The sequence below is a fragment of the Lactuca sativa genome, chromosome 2 (genome assembly GCF_002870075.4).
Source record: "Lactuca sativa cultivar Salinas chromosome 2, Lsat_Salinas_v11, whole genome shotgun sequence".
Classification (NCBI taxonomy): Eukaryota; Viridiplantae; Streptophyta; class Magnoliopsida; order Asterales; family Asteraceae; genus Lactuca; species Lactuca sativa.
The window spans coordinates 214,533,930-214,540,170 of NC_056624.2; the positions used below are offsets into that span (position 1 = coordinate 214,533,930).

The 6,241-nt window shown below is 40.7% G+C and overlaps 1 non-coding gene across 1 annotated transcript; it reads right to left on the minus strand.

The window, feature by feature from the left end:
* Window positions 1-5,359: 5,359 nt before the first annotated feature.
* Window positions 5,360-5,466, minus strand: LOC128132541 (small nucleolar RNA R71). Its single transcript, XR_008230585.1, has one exon. It is a non-coding gene; the product is annotated as a small nucleolar RNA R71 (small nucleolar RNA).
* Between the last annotated feature and the right edge of the window lie 775 nt (window positions 5,467-6,241).

A 6,241-nucleotide genomic window follows, 5' to 3' on the forward strand; every position in this document is an offset into this window, starting at 1 on the left:
AGTGTCCGATTTTAGTTTCCATGTTATTTAAAAGTCCATAGGAACAAACCCCAAGAATTATTTTTATGGAAATCGCACGTAAACATGTCCGATTCAGCATTTGGGTTCGACAAGCTCCACGACGTGGCGCAGCCTGGCCACGTCGTGACTTCTGGCAGGCCCTTTTATATATGTTTTAATGTGTTATTTGTTTGCTGCTTTGCTTTGCTCTTGTTTGCAGAAATGGGACCACGACGAGCTGTCCAGCAGGAAGAGGGCCCGATAGATGTAGCAAGCATACATCCTCTATATCAATTCCCTCAAAACATTCCCCGACCGTTGCTAACAACCTACGAGAATCGACTTGGATGGTTATACAATAGGGAGTTTGCAATAGCCCCAATTATTGATTGGGGATGGCTGGGTAGAGTGGGAATGGTAGTGGAACTGGAACGTTATTGGTCGAAGACTTATGTTGAAGATCAATTTCCGTTCACTTGTCACGGGTGGAGGAATCTATTCGCCATTCAAGAACCCGTGTTCCGGGAATTGTCGGTAGAATTTTTTTCTACCGTTTGTTTTGAAGAGCGCACCCTTGATGTCACCTACAATAGGGCACTTGTGTTTCGTCTTGGAGGTGTATATCGTGAGTGTAGTCTTCGGGAGTTTGCTTGGCGTATGGGACTCTATACGGAAGTGGAGACGCAATCTCCATTTTTTATTCCTTTCTTGCTTGGATGTGTGCGGGATTTTACTCCAGGTACTTTGGATGTGCAGTTTTGGCGAGGCATTTCTAACCATGAGTACAACACTCGTGACTCGAGTGAGTCACAAATACGGAATCCTGTGTTCTGATTTTTGCACCGCCTTATCACGTTTTCAATCAATCACAAGCATCATGGTGATAAGGTCCCCATCCAGAATCTATTTTATTTATGGACACTTATTACCCCGGGGGTTTGTTGTGATCTGCCTTATATGTTGGCAAGGTTTATGGGGAAGAAAGCGGCCAATTCTAGGCCTGGGAGCCCGATTACTGGGGGGCATTTGGTTACTCGCCTGGCTAGGTCATATCAAATTTTGAACCCTGACTTTGTGAGGAATCTCACTCGATTCCCGGACACAGACTTGACCATTCAAGTCTTGGGTGTGATGCGCGCGGTGGTGAATATCGGGGGTCGCTTTGTTATACCACCGATCGATGACGAACAGGAGGAAGTGCAGCCGGGACAGCAGCCACCAGCTAGGCCGAGGCGTCGGAATGTGCGGGCTAGAGGTGAGGTCGAACGAGAGCGTGCTGCTTCGCAGTATGTGCAAGGAGTGCCCACCGACCCTTTTCAGAGTCGGGTGGGAACATATTTGGATAATCTACGAGGTCATGCTATTTACCATACCCAGCTTACTGAGGGTATCTATTCACATTTGGGTGTGACCCGACCACCTTCTATGCCACCATAATATCCCTATTTTCTGACATGGGAGGAGCTATGGCGTCCACAAGATGATAGAGCAGGGCCGAGTGGAGCACAAGATCAAGATGATGATTGATTTTATTTGTTCTGTTTTTGAGTTTTTTTTTTTAACTTTAGTATGTGATGTAAAACTTTATTAAGACTATTATGTTACTTTATTTTTCTTTTGGGTTGATCTCATTTTTCAGATTAGCGTTGGAATTCTAAGGAGCATAGAAGGTTAACTTTCGAGTCGTGTTTGTCTAGTCAAAGAAGCTAAGAGTCGTGAGTCGGAACCACAATTCAAGATAAGTGTGGGGTCTATTAGGAGAGAGGTTATAGTTGGGAAATATATTTGCATAGAAGCGTCGGCAACCAGTTAGTCATTGGTCAAAGCTGCTAGAGTAAATAAAGCAAACAACTCATTTTCTGCTGAGGTTCAGTTTCCACGACGTGGACTCCTTGTGCCACGTCGTGGCGCTCTTGAAATTTTTGGTAGTTTAGTTTTTTTTGTGTTTGCGGTGTCAACCCATATCACGATGAGATCCAGTTTATCATTGCCACATTTTTCCTTACAAATACACACTTTGACGAATTGAAGTTTCGAGTGCGGTTCGTGGTTTATTTACGTATTCAACCAGTTTTCCACCGGGTTTCGATTTTTGAAAGTCCAATTGTACTTTGTCCACGCTTTTGGAGATGCTCACGCCACTATCCCAGGGGAGTCTGTTCCTTTTTCTCCCTTGTCTTTAATTTTGATTTGTTTTATACATACAATGAGGGCATTGTATGAAATAAGTGTGGGGTAGGGGTAGAAACAGTAAATTGCTAGTAAATTGCCAGAAAATTTGGAAAATTGAAATTAATTGAATATAGTACTAATAATTTGAGCTATAATTGCTAGTATTATGCGGGATGATCCGATGAAAGTTCAAATGTTTAGTTGAGCCAATACACGTTATAGTGCATTTGTGGCTTCCCTTATTTTAGTGGAATCATGGAACAAAAACATAACCCCGCTTGGTCTGAGGGATGCAATAGGTTTAGCAGCCTAAACCTGAAATGTATCCAGGAAAATTATTATCATTAACCAATAAAGGTTGAGGTTGAGCGCCTCTGCTTAAGCATGTAGGCTTTTAAGTGAAAAAAAAAGTGAGTTACATGTGAAAGAAAAAAAAAAGAAAAGAAAAAAAGAGAATTACGAGTAAAGTTTGAAGAATTTTGGAGCAAATAAAGGGAAGATCAAAAGATCAAAATTCTGAAGAAATCCAAAAGGTTGAAGATACCCAAAAAAATCAAACAAAGGTGGTGAATTCAAAGAAACTAAAGATCAAATGTCAAAGAAATGAAGAATTCAAATAAAGCTCCATAGTGGTATCGAAAAATTGTAATTCTAGGTTATGTACGCTTAGGTTGCTCAACTAAAAATACCTTGAGGTTGGGAGGTTTTCTGCGGATGGATTCGGAGGGTTGCATAAAATGAGCATTGTTCGGAAAAAGTGGGTGAGTGTTTATGAAGATTGTGAGTATTTAAAGTATGGGGGTACTTTAGGAGAATTTTAGACACAAATGCATGCGTTGAGGTTTTGGCATAATGGCTGAACTAGAGTCGGATTGTTCTGTGTAGTTTTAGTAATTAAGAATTAAGTTGAAATTTGCTTGAGGGCAAGCAAAACCTAAGTGTGGGGTATTTTGATATTGTCATATTTACACTTATTTTTAGGCAGTATTTAAGTACATTTTTATTAATAAATTGATAATATGTTTAGAATAAAGATACTTATGAGTTTAAATTGTTATTTTCAGTCAATACAAAGGATTTTCGAAGAAAGGGACCAAAGGTGACAAAATGGGGAACATGGGAGGCTTGGAAGACAAGAAAATAATAAATTCACGATAAGAGCTAATTTCACGACGTGGCGATGAATCCCACAACGTGGCATGGGTGTTCAGAAGATAAGCATCGCGACGCGGAGGATTTCCTTGAAGGATACGGATTGCTTGAAGCCCACGACGTGGCGCAACCTGGCCACGACGTGGCGCGAGTTTTTAAGCATTATATAAGTTCTGATGATTATTACGAAAGGAGAGACTTTTGGCAGAAGAGAAAGAGTTCCAGAAGACGAATAAGAACGAAAGAAAGGCTCTGGAAGAGGGTTTTCAACACCAAAAGAAGTAAAGGTTTATTTTTAGAACATGTCTTTCATTAGTTTTAGCTGTGTTAGTTTAATTACTATAATGAGCAGCTGAATCTAGCTACTCTTGTTTAGCTAGATGAAGCTTTGAACTTATGAATAGTTATATGATTATGGATTAAGCTTAGTTGGTGAAAATTTGCTTGTGTTTGATTTGTATGACCTAGCATGTTAATATTTGTTTATCTAATTGTTTAATTACATGTTCTGTGTAGCTTAGTGACCATTAAACTGCATGAACCTGTTTACCTAATAATTTAGTGAACATTGAATTGTTAGAGCTAGGATTGACCAATCTTAGTTAATAATTAGAATAAATAAAGTTTAGCTGTGCTAGAGAACGAGAATTGTGATCATAATTGTGTTTACACAACAAATCTTATATAGCATATTTTCAACTATAATTGGTTCTGTGTTTAATTATGTGTGAACATACATGGTTTGACATGAATTAGTTAAATATTGGTAAGATAGAACTAAATTACTAATATAATTAAAAACCAACTTAGTAATCCGTAATTGTTAGCTAGCCATAAGGGAAAAGTGGATTCAATCTAAACAAGAGTGTGTGTTTTTACTTATTGAATTGGATTTAAGTTCATCTGATCTTGTAAAATCAGATAAAACCCTTCATTAAATTTGTTAATAAATTAGGTTAATTTAATAGTAAGTAAATTAATTAGAACACCGTTCCCTGGGATCGACACCCGACTTACCTAAGCTATACTGTAATCTGACTAGGTACACTGCCTATAAGTGCATAGATAGTCTAAGTTTGTTAGGTTATAAATATTAAAATTAGTGGGTACTTTTGTGCACATCAAGTTTTTGGCGCCGTTGCCGGGGAACGGCTTAGTTTTTAGTTTAATTATTTGCATTAAATTAATCGATCCTTCTTGTGGGATCACAGCCACAAAAAGTTAATTTTTCAGCAAAAATAAAAATTTTTACAGAGTCCACGACGTGGCCACATACTTGCCACGACGTGGACAGGCAAAATTTTTAAATTTTTTTTTATTTGGTAGTTAGTTTTTCTTATTTTAGTTCAGTTTTACGTTTTAGTTTAGCAAGTTGCAGGAGTTCATGACCAGAAGCTCAAACACACACTTGGTGCCACCACTGGAAGACCCCGAATCTGCACTTCACAAGAAAAAGACGCCCTTGCAAGAATTGAAGTCAGCCTTTTCTAGGAAGTCGGGAAAGAAGACAGGAGAGTCCAGCTCATCAGCGAAGCACAAGAGCAATTTTGAGCATTTGGAACACACACCCGTGCAAACCGAGTCCGAAAGCGATACCGAGCCAGAATTTGAAGAACACACAAGTGAACCCGAGAACGAGCCAAGGAACGAGATGGCAGCGATTGAAGAAATGTCCATGGGAGCATACAAAAAGCGGATACGAGATGACATGGGTCCTGGGTTAGTCCAACCCGCAATTCCTGCCACTGCCACATTCGAACTAAAGGGACACATATTGACAGCACTGAAGGACATCCCATTTTTCGGGAAGGATCATGAGGATGCTTTTAAGCATCTAGACGAAGTCAACGACATTGCTGATTACTTCAATGTCCCAAATGTCACAAGAAATACAGTCTTGCTTAGGATGCTTCCTATCACTTTCAAAGGAGCTGCTAAGGAGTGGTTAAAAGCACTCCCACCAGGTACAATCACTACTTGGGCTCAAATGCGTGAGCAATTCCTGGACCAGTTCTGCCCGCCATCCAAGATAGCCAAAATCAAGAAGGCGATAACCAACTTTGAGCAACAACCGGGGGAGTCACTATACGAAGCATGGGAGCGGTACAAGGGCCTACTCAGAAATTGCCCTCAACATGACCTAAATGTGCAACAAGAGATGTCAATCTTTTATGATGGGGTCAATGTAATGACAAGACAACTCCTTGATTCTCAAGGACCGTTGACAAAGAAAAATCCAAGGGAGGTCAAGGAGCTCATCGAAGAATTCGCGAAACACTCTCGCGAGTACCATAACCCGAGGCAAGACGGAAGTAAAGGCGGTGGAGGGACCCAAACTGAAGAAATTGCAGCTGTCATGGCCATGCTAAATAACATGGATCGCCGGATAACACAAATGGACCAGTCGATACATGCCATAAGAGTGGGGTGCGAGCGATGCAGTGGTCCACACTTGACCAAGGACTGCAATATGGATGAGTCTGGGAACAGAAAAGCTCAAGTGTGCTACTCTAGTGGGGATAAGTTTGATGACGACTGGAGGAAACCAAAGAAGGAGTGGCTGCCCTATGAAGAGTATAAAAAGCAAAAAGAAGAGAAGTATAGGCAGACAGGTCGAGGCTTTTACCAAAAGGAGCAGCCACCAATCGAGAAGAAACCCGACCTAGAGACCATTTTGATGAAGTTTATGGAGGCTTCGGAGAAGAGACATGATGCCACGGATTCCGCTATCATGGAACAACAAACCTTGATGAAGAACCAGCAAGCCTCCATCCACAACCTTGAAGTACAACTTGGTCAACTAGCCACTTTAGTCCATGAAAAATTGTCCCCGAAGAATCCCGAAGTAAAAGCCCAATCTCACGTAATGGCCATCGATACTGAAGAAGATACAATATCCGAGTTCCTGGAGGCGTTG